General features: G+C 46.2%; 1 long non-coding RNA gene across 1 annotated transcript in view; it reads right to left on the minus strand.

The window, feature by feature from the left end:
* The window catches only part of LOC115184197 (uncharacterized), a 32,422-nt gene extending 11,015 nt beyond the window's left edge, over positions 1 to 21,407 (minus strand). Inside the window, exons 1-2 of the long non-coding RNA XR_003874223.1 lie at positions 21,097 to 21,407; positions 5,776 to 5,839 (exon numbers count right to left, since the gene is read on the minus strand). This is a non-coding gene — a long non-coding RNA (uncharacterized LOC115184197). The remainder of the gene's footprint in view (positions 1 to 5,775; positions 5,840 to 21,096) is intronic.
* Positions 21,408 to 26,484: the final 5,077 nt, after the last annotated feature.

Below are 26,484 nucleotides of genomic sequence, written 5' to 3' on the forward strand. Positions count from 1 at the left end.
GGGGTCTGGGGACGGGGTAGGACCTGGGGACAGGGGGTCTGGGGACGGGGTAGGAGCTGGGGGACGGGGTAGGAGCTGGGGACAGGGGGTCTGGGGACGGGGTAGGACCTGGGGACAGGGGGTCTGGGGACGGGGTAGGAGCTGGGGACAGGGGGTCTGGGGACGGGGTAGGAGCTGGGGACGGGGTAGGAGCTGGGGACAGGGGGTCTGGGGACGGGGTAGGAGCTGGGGACAGGGGGTCTGGGGACGGGGTAGGGGCTGGGGACAGGGGGTCTGGGGACGGGGTAGGGGCTGGGGACAGGGGGTCTGGGGACGGGGTAGGAGCTGGGGACAGGGGGTCTGGGGACGGGGTAGGCGCTGGGGGATGGAGGACAGGGGATGGGGTAGGAGCTGGGGACAGGGGGTCTGGGGACGGGGTAGGAGCTGGGGACAGGGGGTCTGGGGACGGGGTAGGAGCTGGGGACAGGGGGTCTGGGGACGGGGTAGGAGCTGGGGACGGGGTAGGAGATGGGGGATGGGGTAGGAGCTGGGGACAGGGGGTCTGGGGACGGGGTAGGAGCTGGGGACAGGGGGTCTGGGGACGGGGTAGGCGCTGGGGGATGGAGGACAGGGGATGGGGTAGGAGCTGGGGACAGGGAGCTGGGGACGGGGTAGGAGCTGGGGACAGGGGGTCTGGGGACTGGGTAGGAGATGGGGGATGGGGTAGGAGCTGGGGGACGGGGTAGGAGCTGGGGACAGGGGGTCTGGGGACGGGGTAGGAGCTGGGGACGGGGTAGGAGATGGGGGATGGGGTAGGAGCTGGGGACAGGGGGTCTGGGGACGGGGTAGGAGCTGGGGACAGGGGGTCTGGGGACGGGGTAGGCGCTGGGGGATGGAGGACAGGGGATGGGGTAGGAGCTGGGGACAGGGAGCTGGGGACGGGGTAGGAGCTGGGGACAGGGGGTCTGGGGACGGGGTAGGAGATGGGGGATGGGGTAGGAGCTGGGGGACGGGGTCTGGGGACGGGGTAGAAGCTGGGGACAGGGGGTCTGGGGACGGGGTAGAAGCTGGGGGATGGGGGTCTGGGGACGGGGTAGGAGCTGGGGACAGGGGGTCTGGGGACGGGGTAGGAGCTGGGGACAGGGGTCTGGGGACGGGGTAGAAGCTGGGGGATGGGGTTCTGGGGACGGGGTAGGGGCTGGGGGATGGAGGACAGGGGACGGGGTAGGAGCTGGGGGACGGGGGTCTGGGGACGGGGTAGGAGCTGGGGGACGGGGGTCTGGGGACGGGGTAGGAGCTGGGGGACGGGGTAGAAGCTGGGGGATGGAGGACAGGGGACGGGGTAGAAGCTGGGGGATGGAGGACAGGGGACGGGGGTAGGGGCTGGGGGATGGAGGACAGGGGACGGGGTAGGGGCTGGGGGATGGAGGACAGGGGACGGGGTAGGGGCTGGGGGATGGAGGACAGGGGACGGGGTAGGGGCTGGGGGATGGAGGACAGGGGACGGGGTAGGAGATGGGGGATGGAGGACAGGGGACGGGGGTAGGAGCTGGGGGATGGAGGACAGGGGACGGGGTAGGAGCTGGGGGATGGAGGACAGGGGACGGGGTAGGAGCTGGGGGATGGAGGACAGGGGACGGGGTAGAAGCTGGGGGATGGAGGACAGGGGACGGGGTAGGAGCTGGGGGATGGAGGACAGGGGACGGGGTAGGAGCTGGGGGATGGAGGACAGGGGACGGGGTAGGAGCTGGGGGATGGATGACAGGGGACGGGGTAGAAGCTGGGGACAGGGGGTCTGGGGACGGGGTAGGAGCTGGGGGATGGAGGACAGGGGACGGGGTAGAAGCTGGGGGATGGAGGACAGGGGACGGGGTAGAAGCTGGGGACAGGGGGTCTGGGGACGGGGTAGAGGCTGGGGGACAGGGGACGGGGTAGCAGCTGGGGACAGGGGGTCTGGGGACGGGGTAGAGACTGGGGGACGGGGTAGAGGCTGGGGACAGGGGGTCTGGGGACGGGGTAGGAGCTGGGGACAGGGGGTCTGGGGACGGGGTAGAAGCTGGGGGAAGGGGTAGAGGCTGGGGGATTGTAGTCTGGGGACGGGGTAGGAGATGGGGGTCTGGAGGACGGGGTAGAAGCTGGGAAGTGGGGGTCTGGGGACGGTGTAGTAGCTGGGGGATGGGGGTCTGGGGACGGGGTAGAAGCTGGGAAGTGGGGGTCTGGGGACGGGGTAGAAGCTGGAGGATGGGAGTCTGGGGACGGGGTAGAGGCTGGGGGATGGGAGTCTGGGGACGGGGTAGAGGCTGGGGGACGGGTTAGGAGCTGGGGGATGGGGGTCCGGAGGATGGGGTAGGAGCTGGGGGATGGGGGTCTGGGAACGGGGTAGGAGATGGGGGATGGGGGTCTGGAGGACGGGGTAGGAGCTGGGGGATGGGGGTCTAGGAACGGGGTAGGAGCTGGGGGATGGGGGTCTGGAGGACGGGTTAGGAGCTGGGGGATGGGGGTCTGGGAGCGGGGTAGGAGCTGGGGGATGGGGGTCTGGAGGACGGGTTAGGAGCTGGGGGATGGGGGTCTGGAGGACGGGGTAATAGCTGGGGGACGGGGGTCTTGGGACAGGGTTGAAATGGGGGATGGGGGTCTGGGAACGGGGTAGGAGATGGGGGATGGGGGTTAGGGGACGGGGTAGGAGCTGGGGGTTAAGGGACGGGGTACAAGCTGTGGGATGGGGGTTAGGGAACGGGGTAGAAGCTGGGGGGATGGGGGTCTGGGGACAGAGTAGAAGCTGGGGGATGGGGGTCTGGGGACGGGGTAGCAGCTGGGTGATGGGGGTCTGGGGACGGGGTAGAAGCTGGGGAAACGGGGGTCTGGGGACAGGGTAAAAGCTGGGGACGGGGTAGAAGCTGGGGGATGGGGGTCTGGGGACGGGGTAAGAGCTGGGGTATGGGGTTCTGGGGACGGGGTAGGAGCTGGGGGTCTGGGAACGGGGTAGAAGCTGGGAGATGGGGGTCTGGGGACGGGGTAGAAGCTGGGAGATGGGGGTCTGGGGATGGGGTAGTAGCTGGGGGATGGAGGACGGGGTAGAAGCTGGGGGACGGGGGTCTGGGAACGGGGTAGAGGCTGGGGGTCTGGGGACGGGGTAGAAGCTGGGAAGTGGGGGTCTGGGGACGGGGTAGAGGCTGGGAAGTGGGGGTCTGGGGACGGGGTAGAAGCTGGGAAGTGGGGGTCTGGGGACGGGGTAGAGGCTGGGAAGTGGGGGTCTGGGGACGGGGTAGAAGCTGGGAAGTGGGGGTCTGGGGACGGGGTAGAGGCTGGGAAGTGGGGGTCTGGGGACGGGGTAGAAGCTGGGGGACGGGGGACTGGGGACGGGGTAGAAGCTGGGGGACGGGAACAGGGGTACTTGGGTGGGGGGGGGGGGGTCACAGGTCTTTTGTCTCTGCGTGAACTATATGACTACAATGAGCTACACAAACAGCCGTCTACAGCAAAAGTGTGACAGCGGTTTTCATTTAGCCTTTAAAACAGCAGCGCTTACTCAGCAGTCGGGGCCTGGCCGCTCGGTCGCTACGCAACAACGGAACGGCGGTGAGCTTTGACAAGCAGCAGCTGCTGTCACCAGACTTTACCTCCAGTACACACGCACGCACACAATGGAAAAGACCAGAAGGGCAGGCAGACACACACATACAGGGCTCTATATAAATCCACTCCCAGATCCAGGGCTCTATATAAATCCACTCCCAGATACAGGGCTCTATATAAACCACTCCCAGGTCCAGGGCTCTATATAAATCACTCCCAGATACAGGGCTCTATATAAATCACTCCCAGATACAGGGCTCTATATAAATCACTCCCAGATACAGGGCTCTATATAAACCACTCCCAGATACAGGGCTCTATATAAACCACTCCCAGGTCCAGGGCTCTATATAAATCACTCCCAGATACAGGGCTCTATATAAATCACTCCCAGATACAGGGCTCTATATAAATCACTCCCAGATACAGGGCTCTATATAAATCCCCTCCCAGGTACAGGGCTCTATATAAATCCCCTCCCAGATCCAGGGCTCTATATAAATCACTCCCAGGTCCAGGGCTGTATATAAATCCACTCCCAGGTCCAGGGCTGTATATAAATCCACTCCCAGGTCCAGGGCTGTATATAAATCACTCCCAGGTCCAAGGCTCTATATGAATCACTCCCAGATCCAGGGCTCTATATAAATCACTCCCAGATCCAGGGCTCTATATAAACCACTCCCAGATCCAGGGCTCTATATAAACCACTCCCAGATCCAGGGCTCTATATAAACCACTCCCAGATCCAGGGCTCTATATAAACCACTCCCAGATCCAAGGCTCTATATAAACCACTCCCCAGATCCAAGGCTCTATATAAACCACTCCCAGATCCAGGGCTCTATATAAAATCACTCCCAGATCCAGGGCTCTATATAAATCACTCCCAGATCCAAGGCTCTATATAAATCCACTCCCAGATCCAGGGCTGTATATAAATCCACTCCCAGGTCCAGGGCTCTATATAAAATCACTCCCAGATCCAGGGCTCTATATAAATCACTCCCAGATCCAAGGCTCTATATAAATCACTCCCAGATCCAGGGCTCTATATAAATCCACTCCCAGGTCCAGGGCTCTATATAAACCACTCCCAGATCCAGGGCTCTATATAAATCACTCCCAGATCCAGGGCTCTATATAAATCCACTCCCAGGTCCAGGGCTGTATATAAATCACTCCCAGATCCAGGGCTCTATATAAATCACTCCCAGGTCTCTATATAAATCACTCCCAGGTCCAGGGCTGTATATAAACCACTCCCAGATCCAGGGCTCTATATAAATCACTCCCAGATCCAGGGCTCTATATAAACCACTCCCAGATCCAGGGCTCTATATAAACCACTCCCAGATCCAGGGCTCTATATAAATCACTCCCAGATCCAGGGCTCTATATAAATCACTCCCAGATCCAGGGCTCTATATAAACCACTCCCAGATCCAGGGCTCTATATAAAACCACTCCCAGATCCAGGGCTCTATATAAAACCACTCCCAGATCCAGGGCTCTATATAAAACCACTCCCAGATCCAGGGCTCTATATAAACCACTCCCAGATCCAGGGCTCTATATAAATCCACTCCCAGATCCAGGGCTGTATATAAATCCACTCCCAGATCCAGGGCTCTATATAAACCACTCCCAGATCCAGGGCTCTATATAAATCCACTCCCAGGTCCAGGGCTGTATATAAATCACTCCCAGATCCAGGGCTCTATATAAACCACTCCCAGATCCAGGGCTCTATATAAATCCACTCCCAGGTCCAGGGCTGTATATAAATCACTCCCAGATCCAGGGCTGTATATAAACCACTCCCAGATCCAGGGCTCTATATAAATCCACTCCCAGATCCAGGGCTCTATATAAACCACTCCCAGATCCAGGACTCTATATAAACCACTCCCAGATCCAGGGCTCTATATAAACCACTCCCAGATACAGGACTCTATATAAACCACTCCCAGGTCCAGGGCTCTATATAAACCACTCCCAGGTCCAGGGCTCTATATAAACCACTCCCAGATCCAGGGCTCTATATAAAACCACTCCCAGGTCCAGGGCTCTATATAAATCCACTCCCAGGTCCAGGGCTCTATATAAACCACTCCCAGATCCAGGGCTCTATATAAACCACTCCCAGATCCAGGGCTCTATATAAATCACTCCCAGATCCAGGGCTCTATATAAACCACTCCCAGGTCCAGGACTCACCTGTATTGACTCTTGAGTTTGTTTCTCCGTTGGCAACAGCTTGTATTGTGTTGTATTGAGAGCTCTAAAAAAAGACAAAGAAAAAAAAGACAGGTCAGTTCATCTATCTAGCTCGCTAATCTGTTCCCGAGAGGCGCAGCGGTCTAAGGCACTGCGTCTCAATGCAAGAGGCGTCACTACAGACCCCGGTTCAAATACAGGCTGTATCACATCCGGCCGTGATTGGGAGTCCCATAGGGCAGCGCACAATTGGCCCAGCGTCGTTCAGGTTTGACCCGGGGTAGGCCGTCATTGTAAATAAGAATTTGATCTTTAATTTAACTAGGCAAGTAAGTTAAGGTTAAATAAAATATATACATATAAATAAATTAATAAACTCTCCAGTCAAAACAAACACCAGTCAGATCATTTATCCTGCTCACTAATTAACTCTCCAGTCAAAACAAAGACCAGTCAGATCATTTATCCTGCTCACTAATTAACTCTCCAGTCAAAACAAAGACCAGTCAGGTCATTTATCCTGGTCACTAATTAACTCTCCAGTCAAAACAAAGACAGATCATTTATCCTGGTCACTAATTAACTCTCCAGTCAAAACAAAGACAGATCATTTATCCTGGTCACTAATTAACTCTCCAGTCAAAACAAAGACAGATCATTTATCCTGGTCACTAATTAACTCTCCAGTCAAAACAAAGACAGATCATTTATTCTGGTCACTAATTAACTCTCCAGTCAAAACAAAGACAGATCATTTATCCTGGTCACTAATTAACTCTCCAGTCAAAACAAAGACCAATCACTTCATTTATCCTGCTCACTAATAACCTCTCCAGTCAAAACAAAGACAGATCATTTATCCTGGTCACTAATTAACTCTCCAGTCAAAACAAAGACCAATCACTTCATTTATCCTGCTCACTAATAACCTCTCCAGTCAAAACAAAGACAGATCATTTATCCTGCTCACTAATTAACTCTCCAGTCAAAACAAAGACAGATCATTTATCCTGCTCACTAATTAACTCTTCAGTCAAAACAAAGACCAGACACTTCATTTATCCTGCTCACTAATTAACTCTCCAGTCAAAACAAAGACAGATCATTTATCCTGGTCACTAATTAACTCTCCAGTCAAAACAAAGACAGATCATTTATCCTGGTCACTAATTAACTCTCCAGTCAAAACAAAGATAATTTATCCTGGTCACTAATTAACTCTCCAGTCAAAACAAAGACAGATCATTTATCCTGGTCACTAATTAACTCTCCAGTCAAAACAAAGACAAGTCAGATCATTTATCCTGGTCACTAATTAACTCTTCAGTCTAAGAGTAACCACAGCAGACTAGGGAAATTCCACAATAACAGAACTATGTAGAGAATTTAAAAATGTAAACCAAATAAAAACCATTGATTAAATTTTTTTTTTTAAAAGGTTAAAAACAAACCACACAACTCTATGCACAATAGCTACTTAGAACAATTTACACTGTAAAATAAATTATATTTTAGTGGAACAAACTGCAGATGCAAAGTTTGGTAACAGAATTACAGTAAAATCTCCCTCACGTTTAATTCTGCTGCAGAACTTTGTATCTGAAAAGGATCTTACTGTAAAATGTGATTTTTTTTGTGCAATTTTAGTGGCGCTTGTAAAAAAAAATTGAAAATCAAAGGTTTTTGTTTGGTAAACATTTTAAAAGACCGTTTTTTTTGTTTGTCTAATTTATTATTTTGCTCCTTTGCACCCCAGTATTTCTACTTTGAACTTTCTTCCACTATAAATCTACCATTCCAGTGTTTTACTTGCTATATTGTATTTACTTTGCCACCATGGCCTTTATTGCCTTTACCTCCCTTATCTCACCTCATTTGCTCACATTGTATATAGACTTATTTTTCTACTGTATTATTGACTGTATGTTTGTTTTACTCCATGTGTAACTCTGTGTTGTTGTATGTTGTCGAACTGCTTTGCTTTATCTTGGCCAGGTTGCAATTGTAAATGAGAACTTGTTCTCAACTAGCCTACCTGGTTAAATAAAGGTGAAATAATATATATTTTTAATTCAGTTAGTATGGAATTGACCACTAGGCGTTAAGAGTTTGAAATAAGTTTCTTATTTCAGAAATGTAAATATTATATGGATCTAGCTATGGACCCGTCTACCAGGGTTTGGGTCAATTCCATTTATCTAGCTAGGGACCCGTCTACCAGGGTTTGGGTCAATTCCATTTATCTAGCTATGGACCCGTCTACCAGGGTTTGGGTCAATTCCATTTATCTAGCTAGGGACCCGTCTACCAGGGTTTGGGCCAATTCCATTTATCTAGCTAGGGACCTGGTCTACCAGGGTTTGGGTCAATTCCATTTATCTAGCTAGGGACCCGTCTACCAGGGTTTGGGTCAATTCCATTTATCTAGCTCTGGACCCGTCTACCAGGGTTTGGGCCAATTCCATTTATCTAGCTATGGACCCGTCTACCAGGGTTTGGGTCAATTCCATTTATCTAGCTAGGGACCCGTCTACCAGGGTTTGGGTCAATTCCATTTATCTAGCTATGGACCTGGTCTACCAGGGTTTGGGTCAATTCCATTTATCTAGCTATGGACCCGTCTACCAGGGTTTGGGTCAATTCCATTTATCTAGCTATGGACCCGTCTACCAGGGTTTGGGTCAATTCCATTTATCTAGCTATGGACCTGGTCTACCAGGGTTTGGGTCAATTCCATTTATCTAGCTATGGACCCGTCTACCAGGGTTTGGGTCAATTCCATTTATCTAGCTAGGGACCCGTCTACCAGGGTTTGGGCCAATTCCATTTTAATTCAATTTCATTCAGGAAATACACTAAAAAGTTTTTCGATTCAGAATAAAAAATATGGAATTTGGTTAACTTTCTGAGATAGACTGGAATTGACAGCGTTGGGCCAGTAACCGAAAGGTCGCTGGGTCGAATCCCTGAGCTGGCCACGTAAAAAATAAAAAAACATCTATCGATGTTCCCTTGAGCAAGGCACTTAACCCGAATTGCTCCTGTAAGTGGCTCTGCATAAAGAGCATCTGTTAAATGACTAAAATGTCAAACAAAATGAAGGGGAAAAAAACATGTAAATGTAGAAAAGCCGATGGCCACACACCAACATGGGATTTGACAGTCAAACTATCCCTTAAAATAGCAGCTAACTGTTGTGACGTCGATGGAAGTGATTAACAACAACAACAATAATAATAATAATAATAAAGTGTTGCGTTACTCTTACTGCGTTGGGCGACCCACTCAAGAAAAAAAAGGGGGAAAAAGCATAATACTTCAAAATGAAGCTAGCAGTCTTTTAGGAAATTGTTCTCTACACAGTGATGTACACATTATTCCCAGAATCCCTTGTGTTTTTTTGTTTGTTAAAGCAGTGTTGGTTTAACCTCATCTCCCCGCTCTCATGCCATTGATTTCCTGTGTGGCTCAGTTGGTAGAGCATGGCGTTTGCAACGCCAGGGTTGTGGGTTCGATTCCCACGGGGGACCAGTACAGAGAAGAAGAAAAAGAATGTATGAAAATGTATGTATTCACTACTGTAAATCGCTCTGGATAAGAGCGTCTGCTAAATGACTAAAATGGTAAATGTAAAATTTCAACGTGATATGAGTTGGCTATTTAAGTGTTGCTTTTCTCGTTCTGTTTGGGTAGCGGACTGTCTTGTGTAGGTTGTTCGCTAACCTGTGATGGAAACTGGAGATGTTGTTGTTGGTTTCATCCGTTCGTACAACCTGATTTCCCCCCTTATCGATATCAGTGATTTATTGCCACTAGTTGAAACAGGGTTTTTGGTGAATGAAGTCATGTGATTAACCAGGTAGTACATGTTATGTTTTCAATATATCAAACCGTTTCTGCATATCGGTTATTGATCTGAACACGTTAAAACTTGTTTTGACATTGGGCTATTTATCAAACGTCTTGTCATCAGGAAGCAGAAACAGCATCATTTTCAACATTAATTTCCAAAAAGGTATTGTACTTTAAAAAAAATCAGAGGTGAAAAACTGCTGAATGAGTCCAAAAACATGCTGCGATCAGGGCCTCACATTAACACCCACCATCTGCCAAATACGGGTAGATTTGGCAACGGCAGGTTCGATGTCTATTTCACTAGCCATGTTGGCAGGTGGTCAGAGCTCTACAGTGCGAGCATTTCATTCACATTTGTGAATAAAAATAGTCAAGTATGATCACATTTATAGTCAAATGAACGCAGCAGTAGCTGTTTTCTCCGTATTTTTTGCCGTTTTGTTTCATAGCTGGTAAATGAATAGCACTAAGTCAGAACTACAAATCTTAAATAAGCCTATTCCACCTCACGCTGCAACACTTCCTGGTTGGGGGCTGTGGGCACGTCAAGTGCAGAGTGAAATATTCGTTTTTAGAAGCGAGGGCAGACAAGTTGGTCTAATTTACTTGAAAAGAAAGTCAACTGAAATGAGACTTTAATCCTCGTGTTTCTTGGGTCTATTTACATTGTTTAGTTTACAAGCTCGGATGTTTTTCCAAATTGTTTGAGTTTTAACTGTGAAGAGAAGAGAACACTTCTACTAGTCACATGACAAGTCATGTTACCATGGTAACCTGCTGCCCTTAAAGGGGCAGGCATTTTTTTGTTGTCTCAATCTGTGATATTGTGGTTAATAGACAAAAAAATTTAAACTAAACAATATACCGCATTACCTCTTACTCGTAAAACATTTGTTTTAGAAACATTACAAAGCATGCTGATCTGATTTTTTGTGTTTTACTGGTATAATTTTAGGGCCTCAAAAATATTTTGGCTGGTATTAATATTTATTACATTTTTTAAAATCTACTTGCAGTAGATGGACCCAAAAGTACATTTTATGCCCTGACTGCGATTTATGTACTTTAGAAGATTTACCAGAAGTGACCAAAACGGGTTTGCCATGCCTACTACATGTAACCTAGTACATGATGTACCATGGGCCTGGGCAGAGCCAATGAGCATGTTGACCACATAGAGACGTTAAAACAAGCTAAATGTAATATTTGTTGGGGAAGCAAATCTCTTGGTGTCAAATTAACTGGGGCTGAGAGTTTTAGTACAGCGCACTAACAGATTGCGCCACAGACAGTTAGCCACAGACAGTTAGCGTGCAGCTCAGGCCCAGTCAATTTGACAAGAGATTTGCTGCCCCCCCCCAAAAAAATACATAACAGAAATGTGGAAAAACAGTCTACCGATTGTCCCCACCAGCTAGCGAGCGACACCGCGCGCAAACTAGCTAGCGAGCGACACCGCGCGCAAACTAGCTAGCGAGCGACACCGCGCGCAAACTAGCTAGCGAGCGACACCGCGCGCAAACTAGCTAGCGAGCGACACCGCGCGCAAACTAGCTAGCGAGCGACACCGCGCGCAAACTAGCTAGCGACACTGTGTGCAAGCTTGCTTGTTAGCTAGCACACTATGTCGCCCCCGCCTCCCCCCTGCTGTGTACCCTGTCGGGGCCATGGGCACTGTCTACCGGTCATCCCCGCCTCCCGCTAGCAACACTGTGTGCTAGCTTCTAGTTAGCACACGGTGTCACCGCCCAACCTCCTGTGTACCAGAGAAAACCGTGCCCGACAGCTAGCTTGCTAGTCAGCTAAGTGTCTGGTTAGACTGTAAACTCTCCTTCCAGACTCACATCAATCATCTCCAATCCAAAGTGAAATCTAGAATTGGCTTCCTATTTCGCAACAAAGCATCCTTCACTCATGCTGCCAAACATACCCTCGTAAAACTGACCATCCTACCAATCCTCGACTTCGGCGATGTCATTTACAAAATAGCCTCCAATACCCTACTCAACAAGCTGGATGCAGTCTATCACAGTGCCATCCGTTTTGTCACCAAAGCCCCATATACAACCCACCACTGCGACCTGTATGCTCTCGTTGGCTGGCCTTCACTTCATCATCGTCGCCAAACACATTGGCTCCAGGTCATCTACAAGACCCTGCTAGGTAAAGTCCCCCCTTATCTCCGCTCACTGGTCACCATAGCAGCACCCACCTGTAGCACGCGCTCCAGCAGGTATATCTCTCTGGTCACCCCTAAAGCCAACTCCTCCTTTGGTCGTCTCTCCTTCCAGGTCTCAGCTGCCAATGATTGGAACGAACTACAAAAATCTCTAAAACTGGAAACACTTATCTCCCTCACTAGCTTTAAGCACCAGCTGTCAGAGCAGCTCACAGATCTCTGCACCTGTACATAGCCCATCTTTAATTGAGCCCAAACTACTACCTTTTCCCCTACTGTATTTATTTATTTTGCTCCTTTGCACCATATTATTTATATTTTAACTTTTAACTTTCTTCAAACTACAAATCTACCATTCCAGTGTTTTTTCTTGCCATACTTTATTTACTTTGCCACCATGGCATTTTTTTGCCTTTACCTCCATTATCTCACATCATTTGCTCACATTGTATATAGTCTTATTTTTTTCTACTGCATCATTGATTGTATGTTGTTTTACTCCATGTGTAACTCTGTGTTTTTGTATGTTGTCGAACTGCTTTGCTTTATCTTGGCCAGGTCGCAATTGTAAATGAGAACTTGTTCTCAACTTGCCTACCTGGTTAAATAAAGGTGAAATAAAAAAAAAATAAAAAAAATAAGACAGTGTTGCTCCCGGCTAAGCTAGCACACGCCTGCCGTCACCGTCGTTAACAGAACTGTGGGAAAACAGAGCCCGACAGGCGGGGGCGAAGGTCACGACCGGTGTGTACTAGCTATAGCTAGCTACCGTTATTGCCCCCGACAGGCAGGGGCGAAGATCACTACCGGTGTGTGCTAGCTATATGTAACAGTATAGCTTCCATCTCTCTCCTCGCCCCTACCTGGGCTCGAACCAGGGACCCTCCGCACACATCAACAACAGCCACCCCACGAAGCATCGTTACCCAACGCTCCACAAAATCCGCGGGCCCTTACAGAGCAAAGGGGGAAACAACTACCTCAAGATCTCAGAGCGAGTGACGTCACCCGATTGAAACGCTATTAGCGCGCACCACCGCTAACCAGCTAGCCATTTCACATCGGTTACACCACCGCTAACCAGCTAGCCATTTCACATCGGTTACATATAGCTAGCTAGCTATTTCACATCGGTTACATATAGCTAGCTAGCTAGCCAGCCATTTCACATCGTTTACATATAGCTGGCTACGGTTATTGCTTCCCTCTTCTGTGGGGTTTATCAGCAGTTGGCATCCAATGTTATGGCGCATTACCGCCATCTACTGTACTGGAGCGCCTCAGCCTCCCGCCTATGTACTGAAGTCATAGCCTAAAAAAAAAATTGACCAATAGAAGTATTAAAAAAAGAGGGGATCCTACAGGAACGCCCCGAATTGCTGGCTGCAGTTGCACCCTTATAGGTCAGCTAGCCAAACGTTAATAAGAGTTTAAGCCTGAAAGGAAAATAAGAGTGTTTTAACGTTTGGTGTTGATCGGCCATTAAATGGTTTGCTAACCAGCTTAACATGGCCACTGACTGTACTGGCTGGCTCTGCGAAAGGTGTTTATTCACACGGCGTTAACAGCTAACTAGTAAACATCACACATGTTTAAAATGTATATGTATTACTTTAGGAAACACTTGTTCGGTTTGATAGAAGTACAGCCAAAATCGATAACTAGCTAATGCAATGTAACTAGCTAGCGCTAGGCTACTCCTGTGCATAAAACCTCGGTTGTTTAGATAGGTAACAGGCTAACTAAAACAAAATACAGGCTAACTAAAACAAAATACAGTCTGAAACATCGGGGAAATAGCTTGCTGGCTATCAAAACAACCCAAGGACAAATAAAGAGATTTTTTGCACACTAAAGTGATTTGTTAATAAACCTGTGCCTTGGCTACAGAGTGAGGACATTCTGCAGCCGCGTATCCAAGCGACAACTCGGTTGAATTTATGCTAACTAGCAGTTAGCTCAACTAACATTCTCTTAACTAGCTATTGGTAAAAAAAAAACTAAATCACAAATCGATCAAACAGTTAAGCAGAAATCTTAACATCTATGTGTTGGCAATATTGATGAAATTAAGTTACCAGAAAAATCGCCTTATATTTAACGCCCTTTAATTCTGCACCATCGTCTTGTCTGCAAGGCAACGTAGCCAACATTAAGCTAACTAGCTAGCTAACAAAACTTTCACACCGGGTCATCCACAATACCGGTAATATTAACTAATCAAAATCGTACAGTGGCCTTTCAATCCTTTTTTTTTTTTTTTAAACAAGTCGTTTCGCTATTTTCTTCCATGGAAAGAAAAACACACACTACCTCGTAACTATGACTTATGTAGCTAACATGTTCATTAGAAACCCGGCTAACAAGCTAGCTAGGTAACCAACCAGCGGGCAAACTGAACTACGACTTATGTAGCTAACATGTTCATTAGAAACCCGGCTAACAAGCTAGCTAGGTAACCAACCAGCGGGCAAACTGAACTACGACTTATGTAGCTAACATGTTCATTAGAAACGGGCTAACAAGCTAGCTAGGTAACCAACCAGCGGGCAAACTGAACTACGACTTATGTAGCTAACATGTTCATTAAAAACCCGGCTAACAAGCTAGCTAGGTAACCAACCAGCGGGCAAACTGAACTACGACTTATGTAGCTAACATGTTCATTAGAAACGGGCTAACAAGCTAGCTAGGTAACCAACCAGCGGGCAAACTGAACTACGACTTATGTAGCTAACATGTTCATTAGAAACCCGGCTAACAAGCTAGCTAGGTAACCAACCAGCGGGCAAACTGAACTACGACTTATGTAGCTAACATGTTCATTAGAAACCCGGCTAACAAGCTAGCTAGGTAACCAACCAGCGGACAAACTGAACTACGACTTATGTAGCCAACATGTTCATTAGAAACCCGGCTAACAAGCTAGCTAGGTAACCAACCAGCGGACAAACTGAACTACGACTTATGTAGCTAACATGTTCATTAGAAACCCGGCTAACAAGCTAGCTAGGTAACCAACCAGCAGGGCAAACTGAACTACGACTTATGTAGCTAACATGTTCATTAGAAACCCGGCTAACAAGCTAGCTAGGTAACCAACCAGCGGGCAAACTGAACTACGACTTATGTAGCTAACATGTTCATTAGAAACCCGGCTAACAAGCTAGCTAGGTAACCAACCAGCGGGCAAACTGAACTACGACTTATGTAGCTAACATGTTCATTAGAAACCCGGCTAACAAGCTAGCTAGGTAACCAACCAGCGGGCAAACTGAACTACGACTTATGTAGCTAACATGTTCATTAGAAACGGGCTAACAAGCTAGCTAGGTAACCAACCAGCAGGGCAAACTGAACTACGACTTATGTAGCTAACATGTTCATTAGAAACCCGGTTAACTAGCTAGCTAGGTAACCAACCAGCGGGCAAACTGAACTACGACTTATGTAGCTAACATGTTCATTAGAAACCCGACTAACAAGCTAGCTAGGTAACCAACCAGCGGGCAAACTGAACTACGACTTATGTAGCTAACCATGTTCATTAGAAACCCGGCTAACAAGCTAGCTAGGTAACCAACCAGCGGGCAAACTGAACTACGACTTATGTAGCTAACCATGTTCATTAGAAACGGGCTAACAAGCTAGCTAGGTAACCAACCAGCGGGCAAACTGAACTACGACTTATGTAGCTAACATGTTCATTAGAAACCCGGCTAACAAGCTAGCTAGGTAACCAACCAGCGGGCAAACTGAACTAGGACTTATGTAGCTAACATGTTCATTAGAAACCCGGCTAACAAGCTAGCTAGGTAACCAACCAGCGGGCAAACTGAACTACGACTTATGTAGCTAACATGTTCATTAGAAACCCGGCTAACAAGCTAGCTAGGTAACCAACCAGCGGGCAAACTGAACTACGACTTATGTAGCTAACATGTTCATTAGAAACCCGGCTAACAAGCTAGCTAGGTAACCAACCAGCGGGCAAACTGAACTACGACTTATGTAGCTAACATGTTCATTAGAAACCCGGCTAACAAGCTAGCTAGGTAACCAACCAGCGGACAAACTGAACTACGACTTATGTAGCTAACATGTTCATTAGAAACCCGGTTAACTAGCTAGCTAGGTAACCAACCAGCGGGCAAACTGAACTACGACTTATGTAGCTAACATGTTCATTAGAAACACCAGCGGGCAAACTGAACTACGACTTATGTAGCTAACATGTTCATTAGAAACCCGGTTAACTAGCTAGCTAGGTAACCAACCAGCAGGGCAAACTGAACTACGACTTATGTAGCTAACATGTTCATTAGAAACGGGCTAACAAGCTAGCTAGGTAACCAACCAGCGGACAAACTGAACTACGACTTATGTAGCTAACATGTTCATTAGAAACCCGGCTAACAAGCTAGCTAGGTAACCAACCTGCGGACAAACTGAACTACGACTTATGTAGCTAACATGTTCATTAGAAACCCGGCTAACAAGCTAGCTAGGTAACCAACCAGCGGGCAAACTGAACTACGACTTATGTAGCTAACATGTTCATTAGAAACGGGCTAACAAGCTAGCTAGGTAACCAACCAGCGGGCAAACTGAACTACGACTTATGTAGCTAACATGTTCATTAGAAACCCGGCTAACAAGCTAGCTAGGTAACCAACCAGCGGGCAAACTGAACTACGACTTATGTAGCTAACATGTTCATTAGAAACCCGGTTAACTAGCTAGCTAGGTAACCAACCAGCGGGCAAACTGAACTACGACTTATGTAGCTAACATGTTCATTAGAAACCCGGCTAACAAGCTAGCTAGGTAACCAACCAGCGGGCAAACTGAACTACGACTTATGTAGCTAACATGTTCATTAGAAACCCGGCTAACAAGCTAGCTAGGTAACCAACCAGCGGGCAAACTGAACTACGACTTATGTAGCTAACATGTTCATTAGAAACCCGGTTAACTAGCTAGCTAGGTAACCAACCAGCGGGCAAACTGAACTACGACTTATGTAGCTAACATGTTCATTAGAAACGCGGCTAACAAGCTAGCTAGGTAACCAACCAGCAGGGCAAACTGAACTACGACTTATGTAGCTAACATGTTCATTAGAAACCCGGCTAACAAGCTAGCTAGGTAACCAACCAGCGGACAAACTGAACTACGACTTATGTAGCTAACATGTTCATTAGAAACCCGGCTAACAAGCTAGCTAGGTAACCAACCAGCGGGCAAACTGAACTACGACTTATGTAGCTAACATGTTCATTAGAAACCCGGCTAACAAGCTAGCTAGGTAACCAACCAGCGGGCAAACTGAACTACGACTTATGTAGCTAACATGTTCATTAGAAACCCGGCTAACAAGCTAGCTAGGTAACCAACCAGCAGGGCAAACTGAACTACGACTTATGTAGCTAACATGTTCATTAGAAACCCGGTTAACTAGCTAGCTAGGTAACCAACCAGCGGGCAAACTGAACTACGACTTATGTAGCTAACATGTTCATTAGAAACACCAGCGGGCAAACTGAACTACGACTTATGTAGCTAACATGTTCATTAGAAACCCGGTTAACTAGCTAGCTAGGTAACCAACCAGCAGGGCAAACTGAACTACGACTTATGTAGCTAACATGTTCATTAGAAACGGGCTAACAAGCTAGCTAGGTAACCAACCAGCGGACAAACTGAACTACGACTTATGTAGCTAACATGTTCATTAGAAACCCGGCTAACAAGCTAGCTAGGTAACCAACCTGCGGACAAACTGAACTACGACTTATGTAGCTAACATGTTCATTAGAAACCCGGCTAACAAGCTAGCTAGGTAACCAACCAGCGGGCAAACTGAACTACGACTTATGTAGCTAACATGTTCATTAGAAACCCGGCTAACAAGCTAGCTAGGTAACCAACCAGCGGGCAAACTGAACTACGACTTATGTAGCTAACATGTTCATTAGAAACGGGCTAACAAGCTAGCTAGGTAACCAACCAGCGGGCAAACTGAACTACGACTTATGTAGCTAACATGTTCATTAGAAACCCGGCTAACAAGCTAGCTAGGTAACCAACCAGCGGGCAAACTGAACTACGACTTATGTAGCTAACATGTTCATTAGAAACCCGGCTAACAAGCTAGCTAGGTAACCAACCAGCGGGCAAACTGAACTACGACTTATGTAGCTAACATGTTCATTAAAAACCCGGCTAACAAGCTAGCTAGGTAACCAACCAGCGGGCAAACTGAACTACGACTTATGTAGCTAACATGTTCATTAGAAACCCAGCTAACAAGCTAGCTAGGTAACCAACCAGCGGGCAAACTGAACTACGACTTATGTAGCTAACATGTTCATTAAAAACCCGGCTAACAAGCTAGCTAGGTAACCAACCAGCGGGCAAACTGAACTACGACTTATGTAGCTAACATGTTCATTAGAAACCCGGCTAACAAGCTAGCTAGGTAACCAACCAGCGGGCAAACTGAACTACGACTTATGTAGCTAACATGTTCATTAGAAACCCGGCTAACAAGCTAGCTAGGTAACCAACCAGCGGGCAAACTGAACTAGGACTTATGTAGCTAACATGTTCATTAGAAACCCGGCTAACAAGCTAGCTAGGTAACCAACCAGCGGGCAAACTGAACTACGACTTATGTAGCTAACATGTTCATTAAAAACCCGGCTAACAAGCTAGCTAGGTAACCAACCAGCGGGCAAACTGAACTACGACTTATGTAGCTAACATGTTCATTAGAAACCCGGCTAACAAGCTAGCTAGGTAACCAACCAGCGGGCAAACTGAACTACGACTTATGTAGCTAACATGTTCATTAGAAACCCGGCTAACAAGCTAGCTAGGTAACCAACCAGCGGGCAAACTGAACTAGGACTTATGTAGCTAACATGTTCATTAGAAACCCGGCTAACAAGCTAGCTAGGTAACCAACCAGCGGGCAAACTGAACTACGACTTATGTAGCTAACATGTTCATTAGAAACCCGGCTAACAAGCTAGCTAGGTAACCAACCAGCGGACAAACTGAACTACGACTTATGTAGCTAACATGTTCATTAGAAACCCGGCTAACAAGCTAGCTAGGTAACCAACCAGCGGGCAAACTGAACTACGACTTATGTAGCTAACATGTTCATTAGAAACCCGGCTAACAAGCTAGCTAGGTAACCAACCAGCGGACAAACTGAACTACGACTTATGTAGCTAACATGTTCATTAGAAACGGGCTAACAAGCTAGCTAGGTAACCAACCAGCGGGCAAACTGAACTACGACTTATGTAGCTAACATGTTCATTAGAAACGGGCTAACAAGCTAGCTAGGTAACCAACCAGCGGGCAAACTGAACTACGACTTATGTAGCTAACATGTTCATTAGAAACGGGCTAACAAGCTAGCTAGGTAACCAACCAGCGGGCAAACTGAACTACGACTTATGTAGCTAACATGTTCATTAGAAACCCGGCTAACAAGCTAGCTAGGTAACCAACCAGCGGGCAAACTGAACTACGACTTATGTAGCTAACATGTTCATTAGAAACCCGGCTAACAAGCTAGCTAGGTAACCAACCAGCGGGCAAACTGAACTACGACTTATGTAGCTAACATGTTCATTAGAAACCCGGCTAACAAGCTAGCTAGGTAACCAACCAGCAGGGCAAACTGAACTACGACTTATGTAGCTAACATGTTCATTAGAAACCCGGCTAACAAGCTAGCTAGGTAACCAACCAGCGGACAAACTGAACTACGACTTATGTAGCTAACATGTTCATTAGAAACCCGGCTAACAAGCTAGCTAGGTAACCAACCAGCGGGCAAACTGAACTACGACTTATGTAGCTAACATGTTCATTAGAAACCCGGCTAACAAGCTAGCTAGGTAACCAACCAGCAGGGCAAACTGAACTACGACTTATGTAGCTAACATGTTCATTAGAAACACCAGCGGGCAAACTGAACTACGACTTATGTAGCTAACATGTTCATTAGAAACCCGGTTAACTAGCTAGCTAGGTAACCAACCAGCAGGGCAAACTGAACTACGACTTATGTAGCTAACATGTTCATTAGAAACGGGCTAACAAGCTAGCTAGGTAACCAACCAGCGGACAAACTGAACTACGACTTATGTAGCTAACATGTTCATTAGAAACGGGCTAACAAGCTAGCTAGGTAACCAACCAGCGGGCAAACTGAACTACGACTTATGTAGCTAACATGTTCATTAGAAACCCGGCTAACAAGCTAGCTAGGTAACCAACCAGCGGGCAAACTGAACTACGACTTATGTAGCTAACATGTTCATTAGAAACCCGGCTAACAAGCTAGCTAGGTAACCAACCAGCGGGCAAACTGAACTACGACTTATGTAGCTAACATGTTCATTAGAAACCCGGTTAACTAGCTAGCTAGGTAACCAACCAGCGGGCAAACTGAACTACGACTTATGTAGCTAACATGTTCATTAGAAACCCGGCTAACAAGCTAGCTAGGTAACCAACCAGCGGGCAAACTGAACTACGACTTATGTAGCTAACATGTTCATTAGAAACCCGGCTAACAAGCTAGCTAGGTAACCAACCAGCGGGCAAACTGAACTACGACTTATGTAGCTAACATGTTCATTAGAAACCCGGCTAACAAGCTAGCTAGGTAACCAACCAGCGGACAAACTGAACTACGACTTATGTAGCTAACATGTTCATTAGAAACCCGGCTAACAAGCTAGCTAGGTAACCAACCAGCGGGCAAACTGAACTACGACTTATGTAGCTAACATGTTCATTAGAAACCCGGTTAACTAGCTAGCTAGGTAACCAACCAGCGGGCAAACTGAACTACGACTTATGTAGCTAACATGTTCATTAGAAACGGGCTAACAAGCTAGCTAGGTAACCAACCAGCGGGCAAACTGAACTACGACTTATGTAGCTAACATGTTCATTAGAAACCCGGCTAACAAGCTAGCTAGGTAACCAACCTGCGGACAAACTGAACTACGACTTATGTAGCTAACATGTTCATTAGAAACCCGGCTAACAAGCTAGCTAGGTAACCAACCAGCGGGCAAACTGAACTACGACTTATGTAGCTAACATGTTCATTAGAAACGGGCTAACAAGCTAGCTAGGTAACCAACCAGCGGACAAACTGAACTACGACAAGCTTTCCCCCGGTTACCTGCGTAACACATCGATATACTGGCTAAAACAATAGATAACACAATCTAGAAGAAAAAAAGCCTTACCTCATGCAATATAAAGTGCAACAACAGAGTGGAAATGGAAGCCGGCTGTAAGGCTAAAGACTAAAGAAATTCAACGCATTTGCCGCTTTTACGAGAGGAGCTATTTGTCCTGTACCATCGCCATTTTCTTCACTCGCTAACCTTTTTTTTGTGTGTTGTGTGTGTGTTGCTTTCCCCCTTCTTTCTCGCTGTGTTGTGTTGCTTTCCCCCTCTTCTCGCTGTGTGTGTTCAGGGGGGGGGCTGCAGGAAACTAGTTTGCTGGAGCACCACTTCCTCTAGAAGCCACACAGAGACACACATAGACCCAAAATGGTGGCTTTGGAGTAGAGGACTTTAGTGAGTGCTAAAAGTCTATCTTCTCCAGAGTTATAGTAGAGGACTTTAGTGAGGGCTAAAAGTCTATCTTCTCCTGAGTTATAGTAGAGGACTTAGTGAGGGCTAAAAGTATATCTTCTCCAGAGTTATAGTAGAGGACTTTAGTGAGGGCTAAAAGTCTATCTTCTCCTGAGTTATAGTAGAGGACTTAGTGAGGGCTAAAAGTATATCTTCTCCAGAGTTATAGTAGAGGACTTTAGTGAGGGCTAAAAGTCTATCTTCTCCTGAGTTATAGTAGAGGACTTAGTGAGGGCTAAAAGTATATATTCTCCAGAGTTATAGTAGAGGACTTAGTGAGGGCTAAAAGTCTATCTTCTCCTGAGTTATAGTAGAGGACTTAGTGAGGGCTAAAAGTGTATCTTCTTCTCCAGAGTTATAGTAGAGGACTTAGTGAGTGCTAAAAGTGTATCTTCTTCTCCAGAGTTATAGTAGAGGACTTAGTGAGTGCTAAAAGTGTATCTTCTTCTCCAGAGTTATAGTAGAGGACTTAGTGAGGGCTAAAAGTGTATCTTCTTCTCCAGAGTTATAGTAGAGGACTTAGTGAGGGCTAAAAGTCTATCTTCTCCAGAGTTATATTAGAGGACATAGTGAAGGCTAAAAGTCTATCTTCTCCTGAGTTATAGTAGAGGACTTAGTGTGTGCTAAAAGTCTATCTTCTCCTGAGTTATTGTACCTAGACACTGTTTTTTACTGGTAGCTAGTGTTGAGTGAAGAAATACACTACTTCAATTCTAAAAAGGGGGTTTGTTTTGAGTACTAAGTTGATTACAGTATCATTCACACAACTTAGGTTACAAGGTTACCAAAGTCCAAGAGTTGATAAGAGTTAAGTTCTTATCAGTAAGTTATTGACAGCAAAACAATAACGCAAATCACAATTTGATTTTGTCACATGCTCCGAATACAACAGTGAAATTCTTACTTCTTTACAAGCCCTTAAAGCAACAATGCAGTACAGAAAAGTAAGTGTTAAGTCAAAAATATAAGGCGATCTTTATAAACTCTCTACTCCAGATCACCTGCAGGCTGCTCTCAATGTTATTGGGAAATAGCCAGTGGTGTAAAGTACTTAAGTAAAAATACTTTAAAGTACTACTTAAGATATTTTTGGGGGGGAGAGTATCTTTACTTTACTATTTATATTTTCGCTACTTTTACTTCACTACATTCGTAAAGAAAATAATGTACTTTTTAACTCCATACATTTTACCTGACACCCAAAAGTACTCGTTACATTTTGAATGCTTAGACAGGACAGGAAAATGGTCCCATTCACGCACTTATCAAGACAACACATGGTCCATCCCTTCTGCCTCTGATCTGGCAGACTCACTAAACACAAATGCATCTTTGGTTAATTATGTCTGAGTGTTGAAGCGTGCACCTGGCTAACCATATGTTTTAAAAACAAGAAAATGGTGCCGTCTGTTTAAAAGAAGGAACTATTTAAGTATTTATACTTTTATTTTTGATACTTAAGTATATTTACAACCAAATACTTTTAGACTTTTACTCAAGTAGTATTTTACTGGTTGACTTTGACTTTTACTTAAGTAACTTTCTATTAAAGGTATCTATACTTTTACTCAAGAATGACATTTGGGTACTTTTACCAACACTGGAAAATAACCTAAAACTAGTGTGCAGTTCAGTTTTCAGAACCGGTGTCAGACAGAGATGGTGACAGATTCTGTCAATACAAGATAATACTCAGATCATAGATGAAAAGGGGGGGGGGCTGGGAGAGAGATAACTTCCTGGTGTATCTCTTAAAGTATGAGCCAATATAGCACAAATTTAGAACTGACCAGGGGAGAGCTGTACAGAGTACACAAACACGGAGAGAAAAAGAGACAGCCTCTTCAGGAAGCAGGGTGTCCAGTAACACAGCATACAAAGACCAATACAGGACTAAAGGAGCCTAAATGTTAATCCTTATAGTTCGATCTATAACTAGAGGTCTCCTGATATCTCCAGGAGTGAGAAGTATAATTTCCTGAAATCTGTCGTTGTCTAGTCGTTGTCTTTTTGTAAACTAGGGGCCCATCTTCTTTAAATAGCTGTCTGTCTTTTTGTAAACTAGGGGCCGATCTTCATTAAATAGCTGTCTGTCTTTTTGTAAACTAGGGGCCCATCTTCTTTAAATAGCTGTCTGTCTTTTTGTAAACTATGGGGCCCATCTTCATTAAATAGCTGTCTGTCTTTTTGTAAACTAGGGGCCCATCTTCATTAAATAGCTGTCTGTCTTTTTGTAAACTAGGGGCCCATCTTCATTAAATAGCTGTCTGTCTTTTTGTAAACTAGGGGCCCATCTTCATTAAATATCTGTCTGTCTTTTTGTAAACTAGGGGCCCATCTTCATTAAATAGCTGTCTGTCTTTTTGTAAACTATGGGGCCCATCTTCTTTAAATAGCTGTCTGTCTTTTTGTAAACTAGGGGCCCATCTTCATTAAATAGCTGTCTGTCTTTTTGTAAACTAGGGGCCCATCTTCATTAAATAGCTGTCTGTCTTTTTGTAAACTAGGGGCCCATCTTCTTTAAATAGCTGTCTGTCTTTTTGTAAACTAGGGGCCCATCTTCATTAAATAGCTGTCTGTCTTTTTGTAAACTAGGGGCCCATCTTCATTAAATAGCTGTCTGTCTTTTTGTAAACTAGGGGCCCATCTTCTTTAAATAGCTGTCTGTCTTTTTGTAAACTAGGGGCCCATCTTCATTAAATAGCTGTCTGTCTTTTTGTAAACTAGGGGCCCATCTTTTTTAAATTTGGGGCGGCAGCATAGCCTAGTGGTTAGTTAGAGCGTTGGACTTGTTCCCCGGTAGGCCGTCATTGAAAATAAGAATTTGTTCTTAACTGACTTGCCTCGTTAAATAAAGGTAAAAAATAAATAAATAGCTGTCTGTCTTTCTAGTGGCCTATTTGGTGTGTGAACTGCTAACTGCTCATAACTTGTAGCTGATTGTTGACACATCAACCAGGATTAAAGGGATACTTTGGGATTTTGGCAGAGGACCCTTTTATCTCCTTCCCCAGAGACAGATACAGATGAACTCGTGGATGTCTCTCTACACACCAAGTCACTCAGCTCCATCATATCCTCACATGGTCTCTCCTATCACTGCTATGAGGATGGCCCTCTCCTCTTCTCTCTACACACCAAGTCACTCAGCTCTGTCATATCCTCACATGGTCTCTCCTATCATCGCTATGAGGATGACACTCAACTACTTTTCTCCTTCCCCCCTTTCTGACACCCAGGTGGCGACACTCATCTCTGTGTGCCGGGTCAGATATCTCAACATGGATGTCGGCCCACCGTAAGCTCAACCTCGACAAGATAGAGCTGCTCTTCCTCCCCGTTGGAAGGCCAGCCCGCTTCAAGACCTCTCCATCATCACGGTTGACAACAACTCCACGTTGTTCCCCCTCCGAGAGTACAATGAAACCTTGGCGTGACCCTGGACAACACCTGCAAACATCAAAGCACTGACTCGTTCCTGCAGGTTCATGATGAAATCTTCAAAGAGTATTAACCCACCACCACCAAATAAAACTTGCCTTTCATTTAACTAACCCATTCATTTAACTAACCCATTCATTTAACTAACCCATTCATTTAACTAACCCATTCATTTAACTAACCCATTCATTTACCTAACCCTTTCATTTAACTAACCCATTCATTTAACTAACCCATTCATTTAACTAACCCATTCATTTAACTAACCCATTCATTTAACTTAACCCATTCATTTAACTAACCCTTTCATTTAACTAACCCTTTCATTTAACTAACCCATTCATTTAACTAACCCTTTCATTTAACTAACCCTTTCATTTAACTAACCCATTCATTTAACTAACCCATTCATTTAACTAACCCATTCATTTAACTAACCCATTCATTTAACTAACCCTTTCATTTAACTAACCCTTTCATTTAACTAACCCTTTCATTTAACTAACCCTCGCACCTGACTTTATTTTCATGGACTTTTCCCATAGCTACTCTATATGGCCAAGAAGTATGTGGACACCTGCTCGTCCAACATCTCATTCCAAATTCATGGTCATTAATATGGAGTTGGTCCCCCCCCCTTTGCTGCTGTAACAGCCTCCACTCTTCTGGGAAGGCATTAATATGGAGTTGGTCCCCCCCTTTGCTGCTATAACAGCCTCCACTCTTCTGGGAAGGCATTAATATGGAGTTGGTCCCCCCCTTTGCTGCTGTAACAGCCTCCACTCTTCTGGGAAGTCATTAATATGGAGTTGGTCCCCCCCTTTGCTGCTATAACAGCCTCCACTCTTCAGGGAAGGCATTAATATGGAGTTGGTCCCCCCTTTGCTGCTATAACAGCCTCCACTCTTCAGGGAAGTCATTAATATGGAGTTGGTCCCCCCCTTTGCTGCTATAACAGCCTCCACTCTTCTGGGAAGGCATTAATATGGAGTTGGTCCCCCCCTTTGCTGCTATAACAGCCTCCACTCTTCTGGGAAGTCATTAATATGGAGTTGGTCCCCCCCCTTTGCTGCTGTAACAGCCTCCACTCTTCTGGGAAGGCATTAATATGGAGTTGGTCCCCCCCCTTTGCTGCTGTAACAGCCTCCACTCTTCTGGGAAGGCATTAATATGGAGTTGGTCCCCCCCTTTGCTGCTATAACAGCCTCCACTCTTCTGGGAAGTCATTAATATGGAGTTGGTCCCCCCCTTTGCTGCTATAACAGCCTCCACTCTTCTGGGAAGGCATTAATATGGAGTTGGTCCCCCCCTTTGCTGCTATAACAGCCTCCACTCTTCTGGGAAGGCATTAATATGGAGTTGGTCCCCCCCTTTGCTGCTATAACAGCCTCCACTCTTCTGGGAAGGCATTAATATGGAGTTGGTCCCCCCCCCTTTGCTGCTGTAACAGCCTCCACTCTTCTGGGAAGGCATTAATATGGAGTTGGTCCCCCCCTTTGCTGCTATAACAGCCTCCACTCTTCTGGGAAGGCATTAATATGGAGTTGGTCCCCC

The sequence above is a fragment of the Salmo trutta genome, unplaced genomic scaffold (assembly GCF_901001165.1).
Source record: "Salmo trutta unplaced genomic scaffold, fSalTru1.1, whole genome shotgun sequence".
Classification (NCBI taxonomy): domain Eukaryota; kingdom Metazoa; phylum Chordata; class Actinopteri; order Salmoniformes; family Salmonidae; genus Salmo; species Salmo trutta.